Source organism: Schistocerca cancellata, chromosome 3 (assembly GCF_023864275.1).
Source record: "Schistocerca cancellata isolate TAMUIC-IGC-003103 chromosome 3, iqSchCanc2.1, whole genome shotgun sequence".
Classification (NCBI taxonomy): domain Eukaryota; kingdom Metazoa; phylum Arthropoda; class Insecta; order Orthoptera; family Acrididae; genus Schistocerca; species Schistocerca cancellata.
In genome coordinates this window covers 290,380,580-290,400,592 of record NC_064628.1, presented here as the reverse complement: position 1 = coordinate 290,400,592, position 20,013 = coordinate 290,380,580, and the positions used below count along the sequence as shown (strand labels likewise).

General features: G+C 44.3%; 1 protein-coding gene across 2 annotated transcripts in view; it reads left to right on the top strand.

The window, feature by feature from the left end:
- The window catches only part of LOC126174976 (ankyrin repeat and BTB/POZ domain-containing protein 2), a 595,788-nt gene that overhangs the window by 173,019 nt on the left and 402,756 nt on the right, over positions 1–20,013 (top strand). For both annotated transcript variants that reach the window (XM_049921452.1, XM_049921451.1), the window contains exon 2: positions 7,915–7,999. The gene's annotated coding sequence lies outside the window, so the exon portion shown is untranslated. The remainder of the gene's footprint in view (positions 1–7,914; positions 8,000–20,013) is intronic.

Sequence of the window (20,013 nt, the reverse complement as noted above, 5' to 3'; positions counted from 1 at the left end):
CAATTTTCAACAACAGACGGCGCTGCGGTCTGGGAAACTCTATAGTACGATATTTTCCACATATCCACCATGCGTAGCAATAATATGGCGTAGTCTCTGAATGAAATTACCCGAAACCTTTGACAACGTGTCTGGCGGAATGGCTTCACATGCAGATAAGATGTACTGCTTCAGCTGTTCAATTGTTTCTGGATTCTGGCGGTACACCTGGTCTTTCAAGTGTCCCCACAGAAAGAAGTCACAGGGGTTCATGTCTGGCGAATAGGGAGGCCAATCCACGCCGCCTCCTGTATGTTTCGGATAGCCCAAAGCAATCACACGATCATCGAAATATTCATTCAGGAAATTAAAGACGTCGGCCGTGCGATGTGGCCGGGCACCATCTTGCATAAACCACGAGGTGTTCGCAGTATCGTCTAAGGCAGTTTGTACCGCCACAAATTCACGAAGAATGTCCAGATAGCGTGATGCAGTAATCGTTTCGGATCTGAAAAATGGGCCAATGATTCCTTTGGAAGAAATGGCGGCCCAGACCAGTACTTTTTGAGGATGCAGGGACGATGGGACTGCAACATGGGGCTTTTCGGTTCCCCATATGCGCCAGTTCTGTTTATTGACGAAGCCGTCCAGGTAAAAATAAGCTTCGTCAGTAAACCAAATGCTGCCCACATGCATATCGCCGTTATCAATCCTGTGCACTATATCGTTAGCGAATGTCTCTCGTGCAGCAATGGTAGCGGCGCTGAGGGGTTGCCGCGTTTGAATTTTGTATGGATAGAGGTGTAAACTCTGGCGCATGAGACGATACGTGGATGTTGGCGTCATTTGGACCGCAGCTGCAACACGGCGAACGGAAACCCGAGGCCGCTGTTGGATCACCTGCTGCACTAGCTGCGCGTTGCCCTCTGTGGTTGCCGTACGCGGTCGCCCTACCTTTCCAGCACGTTCATCCGTCACGTTCCCAGTCCGTTGAAATTTTTCAAACAGATCCTTTATTGTATCGCTTTTCGGTCCTTTGGTTACATTAAACCTCCGTTGAAAACTTCGTCTTGTTGCAAAAACACTGTGTTCTAGGCGGTGGAATTCCAACACCAGAAAAATCCTCTGTTCTAAGGAATAAACCATGTTGTCTACAGCACACTTGCACGTTGTGAACAGCACACGCTTACAGCAGAAAGACGACGTACAGAATGGCGCACCCACAGACTGCGTTGTCTTCTATATCGTTTACATCACTTGCAGCGCCATCTGTTGTTGAAAATTGTAACTACTGTAATTTCGAAAGTTTGTGTCGCCTGAAAATGTACTGTTGTCCCAAGCATATTGCAACAAACGGTGTATTTCTATCGCTGCTCGTTTAGTTTTTATTGCCGTTTCAACTATACCGGTCATTGATCAAGATCATTCGTTATGGAATTTGATTTGACTATAATAAACTCCATAGTTGCTGGTTCCTTAATTCTGATACTATATTCCCCTATTTGTCTCACGCGTGGAGTCTCATAACCTATTACCGGTACTTCACTAAGTGAAATTACGTTGTGTCGACGTGTCTTCGAGAATGAACACACCTCCATTTGGCGATGACGTCGCCTTCCGTTCCGTTGACGTCTCTGGCGTGAGTTGACATTTGTAGAGTGAAAATCAATAACTATCTAAGTGCCAGACAATTTTTTTTGTTTTGTTTTGTTTAGATAGACGCGAAAAACCAAGCTAAGTGCTGTCGCCAACATCCTGAAAAGCGGCCTAAGCGGTACGATCATTTCTAGTGGTTCATACACAACTGGCCATTGAAATTGCTACACCACGAAGATGACGAGCTACAGACGCGAAATTTAACCGACAGGAAGAAGATGCTGTGATATGCAAATGATTAGCTTTCCAGAGCATTCACATAAGGATGGCGCCGGTGGCGACACCTACAACTTGCTGACATGAGGAAAGTGTCCAACCGATTTCTCATACACAAACAGCAGTTGACCGACGTTGCCTGGTGAAAAGTTGTTGTGATGCCTCGTGTAAGGAGGAGAAATGCGTACCATCACATTTCCGACTCTGATAAAGGTCGGATTCTAGCCTGTCGCGATTGCGGTTTATCGTATCGCGACATTGCTGCTCGCGTTCGTTGAGATCCAAAACTGTTAGCAGAATATGGAATCGGTGGGTTCAGGAGGGTAATACGGAACTCCGTGCTGGATCCCAACGGCCTCGTATCACTAGCAGAAGAAATGACAGGCATCTTATCCGCATGGCTGTAACGGATCGTGCAGCCACGTCTCGATCCCTGAATCAACAGATGGGGACGTTTGCAAGACAACAACCATCTGCACGAACAGTTTGACGACGTTTGCAGCAGCACGGACTATCAGCTCGGAGACCATGGTTGCGGTTACCCTTGACGCTGCATCACAGAGAGGAGCGCCTGCGATGGTCTACTCAAAGACGAACCTGGGTGCACGAATGGCAAAACGTCATTTTCTTCGGATGAATCCAGGTTCTGTTTACAGCATCATGATGGTCGCATCCGTGTTTGGCGTCATCGCGGTGAACGCACATTGATAGCATGTATTCGTCATCGCCATACTGGCGTATCACCCGGCGTGATGGTATGGGGTGCCATTGGTTACACGTCTCGGTCACCTCTTGTTCGCATTGACGGCACTTTGAACAGTGGACGTTACATTTCAGATGTGTTACGATCCGTGGCTCTACCCTTCATTCGATCCCTGCGAAACCCTACATTTCAGCAGGATAATGCACCATCGCATGTTGCAGGTCCTGTACGGGCCTTTCTGGATACAGAAAATGTTCGACTGCTGCCCTGGCCAGCACATTCTCCATCTCCCACTAATTGAAAAAGTCTGGTCAATGGTGGCCGAGCAACTGGCTCGTCACAATACGCCAGTCACTACTCTTGATGAACTGTGGTATCGTGTTGAAGCTGCACGGGCAGCTGTACCCGTACACGCCATCCAAGCTGTGTTTGACGTATCAAGGCCGTTATTACGACCAGAGGTCGTTGTTCTGGGTACTGATTTCTCAGGTTCTCTGCACCCAAATTGCGTGAAAATATAATAACATGTCAGTTCTTATATAATATATTTGTCCAATGAATACCTGTATATCATCTGTATTTCTTCTTGGTGTAGCAATTTTCGTGGCCAGTAGTGTACAAGGCCCGAAATGTAGTAGAGCGGTTTGTGTCGGCCCACTAGTGACGCTAAAACGGGCCAAGTGCCACAAAGCCTTATAACAGTTTTCAGCGTGTGGTAGAGATTTGGCCCAGATTGAAAAACGTAAGAAGCTGGAAGAATGTCGAGTACCAAACGATCTCGTAAAAGTTGTGGAGAATGCGATACGTAACAATCCATTTGTGGTTACTGTGCTCCACGCTGAGAACTTTTTATTTAAAAAAAAAAAGCAGCCGATACATGTATTAACATGACGGTAAGAAATATTTCAGAATGGTGTTGGATTCAAGTGAAAAAAAAAATGCACCTGGTGTCGTCAACACGAGAACAATGTTTAACGAACTGGAAGGCTAGAGTACCTATAAGATTTTTAAGAAAAGGTTTACCACTGGCTTAATAAAGAACTTTGTTTTACCGCCGCAACAGTGTAAAATCTACTTTTCCGCTGAAAAGAAAAAGGATCTGCAACAGATGTTGGTGTATTTAGAAGTAGCTAATAGAACATTTCTCGGACGTTTAATCTATTAAAATAACTTTGTGCGCTATAAAATTAAAAGGAGGATTGAAATATTGAATGAATGCCATGTGCTGCAATACAGCGTCTTTTACTTTCTACTAAAAAGGCGTCAACAGACGCAGCGAAATAAAATGTTTGTTCTTAAAAACCTGATATTTTTTTAGTGCTTGTTCCATAGATCATTAATACGACACTTCGTAATGATGTCGAACGTATCAGGTTAATAAAAGGTGTCTGTACACATTACACAAAATGTTACATGACACTTAATATTTTTTGTGGGGAGTGTGGAAATTATCCACTTACTATATCCAAAAATTCATCTAATGAGTAGAAGGAGTTGCCATTCCGAAATTCTTTTAATTTCCTTTTAAATGCTATTTGGCTATCTGTCAGACTTTTGATGGTATTAGGTAAGTGACCAAAGACTTTTGTGGTAGCATAATTTACCCCCTTCTGAGCCAAAGTTAGATTTAACCTTGAGTAGTGAAGATCCTCCTTTCTCCTAGTGTTGTAGCCATGTATACTACAAGAGATTACTTTCGTTGGGACTTAACTCGTTTTTGACAACTCTATGGCATTTAGCACGTTCTCCGTTTTACATAATGAAATACTTATAATCATTCACAAAAGGAAGGGAACTTATAAAAAATTGTAATAGTCGTGTGACTCTTATTCTAGACAAGGATTAAAAAATATGCTCAGGTTTTCTCATTAAAATATTTTTGTTAAGACAAAAAAGTGAATAACACGGAATCCGTTTTTTGGCACTTGGCCCTTTATTGGTTTCCGTTCTAATTCACTTTACTGTTCGTCATTGGTGCACTCTACAAATCTTGGATCACAGCAGCAGACTGCAAGTAACGCAGTGTCCACAACATCTGTCTGCCGAAGTCGAACATGTTGCCGCTAAACTGGTTTTGTAGAAATAGAGTGGCTAACAGTGGCTGCTTGATGTTATTTAAGTAAGAAACCTCTTGTAGTTACACGCAGCCGCGATTTCGTAATAGCTGTTTTCGACAAGACCGCGTTCATCGATAGCCTCGTGTAGACACAGTGGCTAGGAAACGCTCCGGTACGACCACAATTAGCCCTGGCCGCGCTTGCGTAGCAGTACGGTGTAGATCCACTTGTTGCGGTTTGGCAGTGTGCATCGGTGTCGGTCGCGGTCGCTGGCCGTTCGGCTGTCGTGGCGCTGCGCCTGGCCACCCCTGCGCCTGGGGAACAGGTTATGCCTGGGCCAGCGCGCCCTTCCGGAAAACACGTGTCGCCTGCTAACGCCGCGAGCCGCCGGCCGGGGTCACGCGGCACGGCCGCCGGGCCTTCACTGCTGTCGCAGCCCCTGTCCGCGGGGGTCACCTTTCGCGCAGGTCACTGCCCACTGGGCACTCCGAAACACTGTCGCTGCTCGACGCGACGCCCCACTCGAAGTTTTCGACTTCCTTGACACTCTTTCGCCACTTCTCTTGTCACTGGCTCTGTCATCAGTTTTTGTTTTGTTTTCAGAACTTTGTGGTCTCCATACTACCATTACGAGCCCACGCGTTTAATATCTCTCGAGTATCGTCACTAACAGCAATGTCACTTAATCTCCTATACCTTCTAACAACCCTACCACAATAAAGGTCAAAATTTAATAATGATTGTGGTGTTGCTCACGCTGCTAGATACTGCATTTTCGGGCAACAACAAAGTTATTATGTGGCAGGTGTCATTAGAGCACAGTTAATAAAGTTATTTCATGTAATAACGAATAAACTAGGCACTCATCTTTTCGTGTGTCCGCCCCAGTAGCTGCGTGGTCAGCGTGACGGATTGCCGTCCTCCGGGCCCGGGTTCGATTCCCGGCTGGGTCGGAGATTTTCTCCGCTCAGGGACTGGGTGTTGTGTTGTGTTCATCATCATTTCATCCCCATCCGGCGTGCAGGTCGCCCAATGTGGCGCCGAATGTAATAAGACCTGCGCCAAGGCGGCCGGACCTGCCCCGCGAGGGGCCTCCCGGCCAATGACGCCAACCGCTCATCATCATCATCATCTTTTCGTGTTTCCCAAGGTGGTCTCGTTGTAAAATCATGGCTTAATCGTCGAAAATCTAGGTTCAAATGGCTCTGAGCACTATGGGACTCAACTTCTGAGGTCATTAGTCCCCTAGAACTTAGAACTAGTTAAACCTAACTAACCTAAGGACATCACACACATCCATGCCCGAGGCAGGATTCGAACCCGCGACCGTAGCGGTCTCGCGGTTCCAGACTGCAGCGCCTAGAACCGCACGGCCACGTCGGCCGGCGAAAATCTAGGTGGTGATGATTCCAAGCACGGATGCAAAGAGGCCTAGGTTTTATTCTGCTATATTCAAAAGATTTATAGATGTGTTTCACAAACCACTCTTGAAGATTAAATCTTTGAAAGTTAGCACAATGGTGATGTAAAAAAGTAATCAGTACTCCGAATTTAAGTTATACTTCCTTTTTTATTACTTTTGCTGCAATATTACGTAACACACAAAACATCACTGCACAATACAAAACATACTTGAAAACATCTTCCTCACTGTTAAAGTTCACATTTTATAAGCTGACTACAATATGCGTCTTTCCAACATGACGTCCAAGACTTGACCTTCTCAAGGTCCGATTCTCTAACAACTAATAACCTCTTACGCGCCCAAAAATCTAGAGTTACAAGTACGTCAAAGATCATAGTGACAAAAGAAAGAATACACATAAGAATAATATCATTGCAACATAAACATATCGATGTATCAAAGTATCTCTACAATAATGAAATCAAATCTGAATGTTGTCTCAGAAATATGTTAACTACTTTACAGAAACACAGTAGAATATTGCTGGTATCGAAAGGTTCAGTTGAGGTGCCGTAATGGTTACGTAATTCAAGTACCATTACAACCTGAACCAGAATACAAAGCGACTGCCAGCTGGTTGCTTACAGGACAACTACCACAGCAACAACCTATCAGAATGTGAGTTTTTCTAACACTTCGACCTGTTCACAGTTGTCATATCACCAGACCACCCCAGCTGCCGGTCAATCAGTCGTAGTGCCCAACAGTAGGGCCACGTCCGTATACGTAGGAACTTTTCGCTCTTTTTTCCAAAATGTAAGGACGCAGGCGTGAATTTCCGGTCCCTCTGTAAAACGTAGGGATTTAAACTACTACTACTACTACTACTACTACTACTACTACGTGATCAGGCCCAGTGGGCCGCACGCATCTACAAGTTTCCTCCTCCACTGTATTCTGTCCATTGCTGCTATCCGCCATTCGTCCACATCTATTGACACTTGGTTTAAATCTTCATGGAGTCCATCCCTCCAACGCTTTTTGGGTCTCCCTGGCGGTCTCTTTCGTGTAGATGTGAAATCCAGGAGCTTCCGGGGCCATCTGTGGTCCTCCATCCGGGCCACATGGCCGGCCCACTGCATTCGTTTGGCTTTGACAAATTCCTGCTATGTTGGGCTGCTGGTATAGTTCCTCAAGCTCTTGGTTGTATCTGATCCTCCATTCCCCTGTATCTGCATCCAGAACCGGACCGAAGATCTTCCGAAGCACTTTTCTCTCAAAAACAAGGAGCTTATGGAAGTCCTGTTTCCGGATACTCCATGTCTCACAGCCATATAGAACAACAGGCTGGATCAGGGTTTTGTATAGTCGAATCTTGAACTGTCTGGAGAGATATTAGGACCGAAGCATTCGTGCTAGGTTTCCTGATTGTATGCTGGCATTGATCTTTGCTTCACATGACGAGTTTTCAGTGAAAAGTGCCCCTACGTATTTGAATTCTTGCTCTCTCTTGTAGGAATGGTCCCCAACCTGCAGTGATTGTAGATCATCAGCAGTCTGACCACGCGTCATAACGAGGTACTCTGTCTTGGCTTCGTTTATGTTTAGCCCAAATTTGCTGGCAGCCTCCTTTAAACTGAGAAAGAAAAATTACAATATAAAAAATTGAAAAGGAAAAAGTCGTCAAACTGTATAAATTTTAAACGCTGTATACGACAGTCACCATTGCCTACGGAAAGTTGAAAGTTGACCTTCCTCAGGGACGAAACAAGGTGCAAAAGGGAAGTTTCTCAGTCTCTGTCTAGACGGGGTGCTTGACGAGGGAAATGCTTGTTTGTTGCTATTCGTTCCGATTTGCTGCTGCCTCGTAAAACTAAATATGAGTCTTTTCTTTTCAGAACTACCAATGGAGAATAACTGGAAGTCGTGAGTCATTTCCAAAAGAAAGACTCCATTTCGCTGCGTCTGGTGGCTGCATTATAAGTAAGTAAAAAACGATGTACTGCAGCACATGGCATGGGGACTAACAGCTGCAAGCTTCCAAAATAACATTAAGAATATTTTCTTCGAAAACAGTGACCGTTCAGTGTGCAAATTGTTAATAACGTAGAAATGTTACTATCCAATACGATGTTAGTTTTTTTTAATGAGTTGGTAGCACTGCTACCAGTTTTGTCTCGCCAATGCGAGGCTGTGATTCGTGAGTTCCTCGGCTTGCTCAGAGGTGACGTCAAAATGACGTGTCACTGTATTAGGGATGGCGGTTGACGCTGAAACAACCGGTTTTCGGTTACACTGTATTTTTTTTTCAACGCTATTTTGGTGTTAAAACCTCTCAAAATGACCTGTTTCTGAAACAACCGACAATTTTCGGTTTTTTATTCTCATTATTTCCTGTAATAAACATAGAAATCGAACAAAGATTGAAAAATTCTGACTCCCTCTATTTCAAGATACACAGAATCAAAATACTGAATTTATGGATCACATCTCAGTGGTGCCAGTTGGGTCTGTCAGTAGATGGGGTTTCACTAGGCATGGCCTGCACCTCAATAGGTATGGGAAGGGGAGGCTGGCTAAGCTTGTAGGTGACAGTGTAGTGGGTGGTGGCGGTGGTGGCAGTGGTCTCACTCATGGAAAAATTCCTGTAGTAGTTGGTGTTAGAGCTGCACCTTTTTTAGATTTAAGTCAGCTGATAGGTATACCTGCTTGAAGGAAGTCCCTCTAACTAAGGACTCACCTTCAGAGGATGTAATGTTTCCAAGTAGAGAAGGAATTATCATGTTTCATCAAAATATGAGGTACTAGAGATAAAGTTAGTAAACTGCTAATAGATGTTAACGCTGAAATTATTGGTATATCTGAGCACCACTTAAATAATTTGATAATTCAGAGGCTTCCTTTACCAGGCTACAGATTAGCTGGCTGTTTCTCAAGGAGTTCCTTGCGGGGTGGGGGAGAGGCTCTGTACGTAAAAAATAGTATTCCATTTGAGTCCATAGACGTATCACGACACTGCACAGAACAGATATTTGAATGTTGTGCAGGGGCAGTTGAATTTAGTGAAACTAAACTTCTAATTACTGTTGTTTATAGGTCCCCTAACTCCAACTTTAGAGCATTTTTGCTTAAGCTAGAGAGGGTTCTTGATTCACTTTGTAGGAAGTACCAGAAAGTAGTTATATGTGGTGACTTCAGTATTAATTTTGTATGTGATTGTGCAAGAATAACGATGTTGGTAGATCTCCTAAATTCATATGATCTGATGCAAACTGTGTTTTTTCCAACTAGGGTGCAGGGGAACAGTAGCACCGTCATAGACAATATTTTTATTCATTCTTCATTACTAGATGGGCATTCTGTTAGTAAAAGGGTGAATGGTCTTCAGACCATGATGCACAAATTTTAACACTAAAAGGTTTTTGTACTCAACCCAATGTCACATTTAATTACAAACTATGTAGGAAAGTTAATCCAACAGCAATAGAGAGTTTTTTAAAACTTTTCAAGGAACAAGAGTGGCTAGATGTTTATAGTGCCGATAATATAGATGATAAATACAATGCTTTCCATAACACATTTCTCATGCTCTTTGAGAGTTGCTTTCCATTAGAACATTCTAAACGGGGTACTAGCAGTAATGGACAGCCCGGTTGGCTGACTAGTGGGATAAGGATATCATGTAGAACAAAGCGGGAATTATTTCAAAATGTTAGAAGTAGTCACAATCAAGCTACAGTAGCCCATTACAAACAATATTGTAAGGTGCTTAAAATGTTATTAGCAAGGCAAAGAGTATGTGGTATGCAAATAGAATAGCTAATTCACAGGATAAAATTAAAGCCATATGGTTAGTTGTGAAGGAAGTGTCTGGTCAGCAGCACGAGGTCGATGATATAAAGTCAGTTCGCAGTAATAATATTTGTGTTACTGATAAATCAGATATATGTACAGTATTTAACAATCATTTTCTGAGCATTGCTGGTGAATTAAATAAAAATTTAGTTTCTACAGGAAATCATATAAATTTCTTAGCAAATGCCTTTCTGAGATTGATGTCTGAAATACTCCTCTGTGATACAGACAAGAGGGAGATTGAGTCAATAATCAAATCGTTGAAGACTAAGGACTCTCATGGTTATGATGGAGTGTCTAGCAGAATATTAAAGTACTGTGCTGCACATGTTAGCCCTGTATTTAGCCATATGTGTAATTTTTCCTTTAGGAATGGTCAGTTTCCTGAGCGATTAAAGTACTCAGTAGTAAAGCCGCTTTATACAAAGGGTGAAAGGGATAATGTAGCCGGCCGCGGTGGGCGAGCGATTCTAGGCGCTTCAGTCTGGAACCGCGTGACCGCTACGGTCGCAGGTTCGAATCCTGCCTGGGGCATGGATGTGTGTGATGTCCTTATGTTAGTTAGGTTTAAGTAGTTCTAAGTTCTAGGGGACTGATGACCTCAGATGTTAAGTCCCATAGTGCTCAGAGCCATTTGAACCATTTGGATAATGTAGATAATTTTAGACCTATTCGTATGCCATCAGTTATCGAAATGTAAGGTTAATTGATCATTTTATATCACACGGTTTGCTATCAAATGTACAGTTAGGCTTTAGAAGTCGTTTGACAACTGAAAATGCTATATTCTCTTTTCTCTGTGAGGTACTGGATGTGCTAAACAAAAAGTTTCGAACGCTTGGCATAGTTTTTGATTTAACTAAGGCACTTGACTGTGTTGATCTCACAATATTGCTCCAGAAGTTGGACCATTACGGAATAAGGGGAGTAGCTCACAATTGGTTCACCTCTTACTTTTGCAACAGGCAGCAAAAGGTCATTATTCACAATGTTGATAACGGCTGTGATGTGGGATCTGAGTGGGGTACTGTCAAGTGCGGGGTGCCCCAGGGATCAGTGTTGGGGCCGCTCCTGTTCCGTATTTATATAAATGATATGCCCTCTAGTATTATGGGTAATTCTAAAATATTTCTGTTTGCTGATGACACTAGCTTGGTAGTAAAGGATGTTGTGTGCAACATTGACTCGGTTTCAAATAGTGCAGTACATGACCTCAGTTCATGGCTTGTAGAAAACAAACTAACGTTAAATCACAGTAAGACACAGTTTTTACAGTTTCTAACACACAATTCAACAAAACCTGACGTTTTAATCTCACAGAACGGGCATATGATTTGTGAAACTGAACAGTTCAAATTTCTAAGTGTTCAGATAGATAGTAAGCTGTCGTGGAAAGCCCATGTTCAGAATCTTGTTCGAAGACTTAATACTGCCATTTTTACTATTCGAACGGTATCAAAAGTGTGTGATACTTCGACACGTAAATTAGTCTACTTTGCTTATTTTCATTCACTTATGTCGTATGGTATTATGTTTTGGGGTAACTCTTCCCATTCTAGAAGGATATTTTTGGCTCAGAAACGGGCGGTTCGGGCAATAAGTGGTGTGATTTCACGAACCTCATGTCGACCTCTGTTCATGAGTCTGGGTATTTTGACATTGGCCTCTCAATATGTATATTCCTTATTGTCGTTTCTTGTTACCAATATTAGTTTATTCCCAAGAATAAGCAGCTTTCACTCGGTTAATACTCGGTAGAAATCAAACCTCCATTTGGATCGGACTTCATTAACTCTTGTGCAAAAACGTGAGCAGTTTACTGCTGCATCCATTTTCAATAAGTTGCCACTCGAATTCAAAAATCTTAGCAGTAATCCACGCGCTTTCAAATCGAAACTGAAGAGTTTCCTCATGGGTTACTCCTTCTATTCTGTCGAGGAGTTCCTTGAAAAATTACACTGATTCTTATTGTATTGCTGATAGCGTTTACTTAAACTTATGGACTGACTTTTTTTCAGGTTCATGAACATTTATATTTATCTGTTATTACTTTTATGTTGTAAGTTCATGTACTGACATGTTCCATGACCTTGGAGATTTGCTCCTCAATTTGGTCCTACGGAACTTGACGTGTAAATAATATATATATATATATATATATATATATATATATATATATATATATATATAAGGCAAATAAAAGAAAATTTAGTCCGTCAGCCGTTCGCTGTTCAAAAATCATGTTGTAACCGAGGAAAATACCGATATTTGGGCATTACGAATAGTCAGTGCAAAAGGGTGAAAACTGAGGTTGAAGAACTCTGTATCTCGTGTTAATTTGTCCATTTTCACCAAAGCTACAAGTAGATAATGGCATATTATGCAGACACAGGCAATAGATCAGCTATTTTCTATTTTTATTGTAAACTCTGAATTAATTGTCAAGTTTTTAAGTTTTCTCGTCCTTAATCTGTTAAATCAAATGGCACTTCGTAAAATAATCCAAACTAGGGATGGTGCCATTCTGTAATACGACTAATGTCCGACGACAACAGCGATGAATTACTATATAGACTAGTTGGGAACAAATCCGCGCACTGCATGTACGCACCTGCCATCCAAAAGCCCACACCATATGATAACAGGTACATTATTGTCAGAGCGACGCTGCAATACGCGACCACGATATCAAATCATTCACACTGCGATGCGTTTTCCCCAGTAACCAGTGTATTTGTATACTATATCGTCACCGCGTGTTTCTGGTAACGGCCACGGGAGGGCAAGTGCAATAATATCGTGGTCGAGTAGTACTGCACTTGTCCTCCCGTGGCCGTTACCAGAAACACGCGGTGACGATACATTAAACAAATACACTGGTTACTGAGGAAAACGCATCGCAGTGAGAATAATTTCAAGACAGTTGTGCATACGCTATCAAGTGATCCGGTGTATCCTCGTCAAATGTGACTATAAAAATTCACGATAGGCCGACTGATGCTCCCTCACTCCCAGGTGCAATACTATTTTGGTCGAATAATACAAATTTTTATGCCATGTGTTTGTTGCTCCTCTCTGTCGACATTTTTATTAAAATATCAATGATCGCTCTTCCCATTTTCTATAAGAACGCAATATTTAAAAGCAGTGGAAATTTTACGTATAAAAATCACATGTTCTATTTAAAAAAAAAGCTTTGTTTAAAAACAAAAATATTTAGCAGTGCTGCTACAGATAATCGATATTTCGGCATTTTTACCGATTTATCAGTGAAAAGAAAACAGCCTGTTACAAAATGGTTCAAATGGGTCTGAGCACTATGGGACTTAACTTCTAAGGTCATCAGCCCCCTAGCACTTAGAACTGCTTAAACCTAACTAACCTAAGGACATCACACACATCCATGCCCGGGGCAGGATTGGAACCTGCGACCGTAGCGGTCACGCGGTTCCAGACTGTAGCGCCTTTAACCGCTTGGCCACACCGGCCGGCAGCCTGTTACAAGCGAGACAAAAGAAATACTGAAAAATACTGGTTATTTAGAACTAGAATGCCGGCGTCCGTTCTAACCAGTCGGTTTTTCCTATACACTCACTAAAAGCAACCACGGCAGTTGACTCTTGTGGAGGCGCCATGTTGCTTTCATCGTATTTTCTTCTTTCGGTATTATAAACTGCGTCTTACGGCAGTATGGCGTTTCAAGTCAGCGGCACATCTACATCTACATCCATACTCCGCAAGCCACCTGACGGTGTGTGGCGGAGGGTACCTTGAGTACCTCTATCGGTTCTCCCTTCTATTCCAGTCTCGTATTGTTCGTGGTAAGAAGGATTGTCGGTATGCCTCTGTGTGGGCTCTAATCTCTCTGATTTTATCCTCATGGTCTCTTCGCGAGATATACGTAGGAGGGATTAATATACTGCTTGACTCCTCGGTGAAGGTATGTTCTCGAAACTTCACCAAAAGCCCGTACCAAGCTGCTGAGCGTTTCTCCTGCAGAGTCTTCCACTGGAGTTATCCATCATCTCCGTAACGCTATCGCGATTACTAAATGATCCTGTAACGAAGCGCGCTGCTCTCCGTTGGATCTTCTCTATCTCTTCTATGAACCCTATCAAGCGTACTGTAACCTACTTCCTTTGTTTTCGGATTGCATTTCCTTAGGATTCTTCCAATGAATGTCAGTCTGGCATCTGCTTTACCGACGTCCAACATTATATGATCATTCCATTTTAAATAACTCCTAATGCGCACTCCCAGATAATTTATGGTATTAACTGCTTCCAGTTGCTGACCTGCTATTTTGTAGCTAAATGATAAAGGATCTAATGAGGAGGTATTGAACAGAATTGGGCAGCAAAGATATTTATGGCAGACAACCTGACTAGGGGATGGGATCGGCTAGTAGGACACATTCTGAAACATCAACGGATCAACAGTTTAGTATTGGAAGGAAGTGTGTGTGTGGGGGGGGGGGGCTGTAAAAGTCGTAGAGGGAGACAAAAACATGAATACAGTAAGCAAATTCAGAATGATATAGGTTCTAGTAATTACTCGGAGATGAAGAGGCTTGCACAGGGTAGAGTAGCATGGAGAGCCGCATCAAACCAGTCTTCGGACTGAAGACCTCAACAACAATAATGGAAAAATGGAAAAATGGAAATGAGCGTTTGGCGTTATTGGCCGGGAGGTCCCTTACGGGTCAAGTCCGGCCACCTTGGTGCAGGTCTTATTACAGTGGACGCCTCATTGGGCGACCTACGCGCCGGATGGCGATGAAATGATCATGAAGACAACACAACACCCAGTCCCTGAGCGGAGAAAATCCCCGACCCAGCGGGGAATCGAACCCGGGCCCGTAGGACGGCAATCCGTCACACTGAACACTTTTTTATTTACTCTCATTTTGTTCGTTTTCGTTCATTGTATCTGTTCGGGGCGGACGTCGCAAGACACCCGTTTCAGTTCGTCGTTGATCCATTAACTCAGTTTTTTTTTATTACAGAGGGCAACTAACCCTCTGACCGAACACGCTGAGCTACCGTGCGGCCATCCACTCAGCTGTCGGGGCGGACGACAACAATCATGAAAAACAGTAAAATCAGAAAATTGAGTCCGCCTTGATGCAAAACACCAAGGACACAGAACATAAAGCACACACACGCAAAAGAACCACTTCCCCATCACAGACAGAGACATAAATAATGAACAGAAGTCGTCGTAATTCGCGCTACAGTTTTTCGTAGTCTTTCTCGCCACATGCGATACACCTCTCTCTACTCACGCGAACAGCAAGATGGCGTAAAATTATGGATCAGAAACAAAATGAGAAAGTTTTGTTTTTCTGTGTATAAAAGCAGCTACATACCATCCAACGAACGTGAGTACACTAATAGCTAAGTAACAGCTCAGTACACATCAAATAACTAGTTTCCACAACACTCCACAACCCCAAGTATATATTGCTGACATACGAAGTTCACCTTTCAGTATTTCGTTTACTAACAGCCGCTCACATGGTTGCAGATGACATGATGTTCGCTAAGTAAAAAACTGCAACAGGAAAAAAGAGCTCAGAAAATATGTCGCAAACAGCGACAATAATTGTTTAAAACATTTTGTAACATACAATAAATAAGGTAGTATGAAAGTATCCATAGAAAACTATATTTAAAAAAAGAATAGTAAAAATGCAATAATGTGCTACTGTGTTTGTATAACCATGCTATTTTCTCCATGTTTTAGATTAAAAAAAAAAACCACTGATGATGGTGATATTTGTCGCCGAAACTAGTTCGGGAGAATAAATAAATAAACGAATAACAAGGTGTTTTGCATCAAGGCGGACTCAATTTTCTGATATTACTGTTTTTCTATGCAAACACGGACCAAATGGAAGAGTTCCAAGAAAAAAGAACAATAATGAAGCTAGGGAAATGATTATTAAAAAATTCTTTCAAAAATTTGAAATGGTGGAAATGATTTAAACTAAATGAAAGACAAAAAACTAATGAAATTGCAACTACCAAATGATCGCTACTCATCACTTGTTTTATAATAAAAGAAAAAATTGAGATCTTTTCTTTTCCACACTTGCACCTTATCATTATCTCTGGCACACGGAACGTGGAATTCAAGAGACAGGTCAGCCACCTGCAGAGGAACATGTCCTGTATGTGATCTCGCTCGCCAGATCAGAAGAGAAAGAGCGCTCGAGGATATATACACGGATATATGAGAAAACGCACGTAGCATTAACCACGGGGCGGGATGACGACCTGGCGCCTTTTTATTTTGTTATTTCCAGTCTCCGCCTCGGGTCGGTAACACAGCTGCTATGCTAGTTAGACGCGAGCTGCGGACAGCAGTTTTTGCTGCGTTGCGGTGGTGAGGAAGACCTCACGTCCCAGATTCTGCAGCTCCATTTCTGTTCCCGTTATCCGAGGAGCGCCTGTCGCGTCACTGACATTGAGTTGCCGGCTAATCCGCAGCGGTGGCACTTCCTGCACACTGCTGCCCGCCGTGACTCCACTGAAGCTGAGGGTTTTCGGCTAACGTCAACAATTTCTGGTCCTTTGTCCTACTTCGTCGTCTAGACAAAAAGGGCAATTTGTTTTGGAAAGAGGCAATGCATATATCTCCGCAAAATGTTGATTACTAGAATTCTGAAAAACAGAAGAATCAGTTAGCTTATTCGTAGCACGTCTACAAATCTCTCCGCTGCAACAACCCACACATGTCTCGCCTTACGGGGCGCGTTATGTTGGCAGCACACCCATGTCACTGTATAAGCTGGGGGTCGGGATTCGCTGCTAGAGACTGTAGTTATTTTGGGAGTGGGGATTCAGCATTATTACAATTAAAACAATGAAAATAATTAATTATATTAATTACAATTAAATACAGTTTACTCACCAATATCACAGTAGGTGCTGGAAATGTTTTCCTCTTTCGTGATGCCATAGTTCAACACGTTTACATTTACACTAGCCATTAAAATTGCTACTCCAAGAAGAAATGCAGATGATAAACGGGTATTCATTGGACATATTTATTATACTAGAACTGCCATGTGATTACATTTTCACGCAATTTGGGTGCAGAGATCCTGAGAAATCAGTACCCAGAACAACCAACTCTGGCCGTAATAACGGCCTTGATACACCTAGACATTGAGTAAAACAGAGCTTGGTTGGCGTGCACAGGTACAGCTGTCCATGCCGCTTCAACACGATACCACAGTTCATCACGACGGATTAACGACGAGGGCCGATGTGCCAGCCAGCCTGGATGTTGTTTTTAGGCGGTTTTCCACATCCCGCTAGGTGAATACCGGGCTGGTTCCCATGTTCCGTCTCAGTTCCACGGCTCACAGACATCTGAACACATTTGCACTATTCCATGGATTACACTCGACGCAGACAGTTGGGGTGCACTAATTCCGTCCCAGGGGGTACGGGGTGGCGGCAGGAAGGGCATCCGGCCACCCCTTAAACATTAACATGCCAAATCCGATTAACGATGGCTGCCCCTGCGTAACTGCGGGGCAAGGCTCAAGCTATAGAATAGTACTGGTCTAGCTGGTTAGAAGGTTTTGTTTGACAATTAGGAACATCAGGAAACATTTACATGGAACATACACTCCTGGAAATGGAAAAAAGAACACATTGACACCGGTGTGTCAGACCCACCATACTTGCTCCGGACACTGCGAGAGGGCTGTACAAGCAATGATCACACGCACGGCACAGCGGACACACCAGGAACCGCGGTGTTGGCCGTCGAATGGCGCTAGCTGCGCAGCATTTGTGCACCGCCGCCGTCAGTGTCAGCCAGTGTGCCGTGGCATACGGGGCTCCATCGCAGTCTTTAACACTGGTAGCATGCCGCGACAGCGTGGACGTGAACCGTATGTGCAGTTGACGGACTTTGAGCGAGGGCGTATAGTGGGCATGCGGGAGGCCGGGTGGACGTACCGCCGAATTGCTCAACACGTGGGGCGTGAGGTCTCCACAGTACATCGATGTTGTCGCCAGTGGTCGGCGGAAGGTGCACGTGCCCGTCGACCTGGGACCGGACCGCAGCGACGCACGGATGCACGCCAAGACCGTAGGATCCTACGCAGTGCCGTAGGGGACCGCACCGCCACATCCCAGCAAATTAGGGACACTGTTGCTCCTGGGGTATCGGCGAAGACCATTCGCAACCGTCTCCATGAAGCTGGGCTACGGTCCCGCACACCGTTAGGCCGTCTTCCGCTCACGCCCCAACATCGTGCAGCCCGCCTCCAGTGGTGTCGCGACAGGCGTGAATGGAGGGACGAATGGAGACGTGTCGTCTTCAGCGATGAGAGTCGCTTCTGCCTTGGTGCCAATGATGGTCGTATGCGTGTTTGGCGCCGTGCAGGTGAGCGCCACAATCAGGACTGCATACGACCGAGGCACACAGTGCCAACACCCGGCATCATGGTGTGGGGAGCGATCTCCTACACTGACCGTACACCACTGGTGATCGTCGAGGGGACACTGAATAGTGCACGGTACATCCAAACCGTCATCGAACCCATCGTTCTACCATTCCTAGACCGGCAAGGGAACTTGCTGTTCCAACAGGACAATGCACGTCCGCATGTATCCCGTGCCACCCAACGTGCTCTAGAAGGTGTAAGTCAACTACCTTGGCCAGCAAGGTCTCCGGATCTGTCCCCCATTGAGCATGTTTGGGACTGGATGAAGCGTCGTCTCACGTGGTCTGCACGTCCAGCACGAACGCTGGTCCAACTGAGGCACCAGGTGGAAATGGCATGCCAAGCCGTTCCACAGGACTACATCCAGCATCTCTACGATCGTCTCCATGGGAGAATAGCAGCCTGCATTGCTGCGAAAGGTGGATATACACTGTACTAGTGCCGACATTGTGCATGCTCTGTTGCCTGTGTCTATGTGCCTGTGGTTCTGTCAGTGTGATCATGTGATGTATCTGACCCCAGGAATGTGTCAATAAAGTTTCCCCTTCCTGGGACAATGAATTCACGGTGTTCTTATTTCAATTTCCAGGAGTGTAGTACAGCTGTGAGGACACCCTTTAGACACAAACTGCTTCATATACACACATACAGTCATGTTAACACCGATAAAGAAATATGCTTATGGTTTTTGTCTCCCTGCCCTCTGAAGTTCTCATTATTAGCACCGTAGGGATCCACCGAAAAAACCCGCCAGAGTAGCCGAGAGCGCTAACGCGCTGCTTCCTGGACTCGGTTAGGCGCGCTGGCCCCAGATCTAATCAGCCCGGCGGACTAACGACGATGGCCGGTGTGCTGGCCAGCCTCGATGTGGTTTTTAGGCGGTTTTCCACATCCCAATAGGTGAATACCGGGCCGGTCCCCACATTCCGCCTGTTACACTACTCGTAGACATTTGCAATACGTTCGCACTATTCCATGGATTACACTAGACGCAGACAGTTGGGGTACACAGATGGCCATTGTGGCCGAGCGGTTCTAGGCACTTCAGTCTGGAACCGCGCGACTGCTATGGTCACAGGTTCGAATCCTGCCTCGGGCATGGATGTGTGTGATGTCATTAGGTTAGTTAGGTTTAAGTAGTTCTAAGTTCTAGGGGAATGATGACCTCAGATGGTAAGTCCCATAGTGCTCAGAGCCATTCCATTTTTTTTGGGGGTACACGCATTCTGTCCCACGGGGGGGGGGGGGGGGGGGGAGGTTACAGGGTGGCGTCAGGGAGGGCATCCGGCTACCCCTTCAAAGTAACACGCCAAATCCGGTTAACGATAACAGCAGACCCCGCAAGTCGGGATTAATACTTGGAAAGAGAGAGAGGGATCCACCGAAAGTCCATCTCCTCATTCTGGTGTATCAAAAACTTGCAGTACTGGGTACTATCGACAGTTCGCTGCCCGTCATCTGTTTCACGGAATTCATGTGATTTATACACTGTTTTATTCCAGTGTGTGACAAATGTGAAGTAATATATCTGAAGTGAGCATCTGAAGTTGCATTAGTAGCTCCCTTCGCCGACTCTGTGAAGACAGTTATGTGGAAAAGTACGTGTTTGTCAAGAGAACTTCTCGAGATTTTTGAAAACAACGTTTCCTCTTTGCGGGGTCGCCGAGTATCGAGA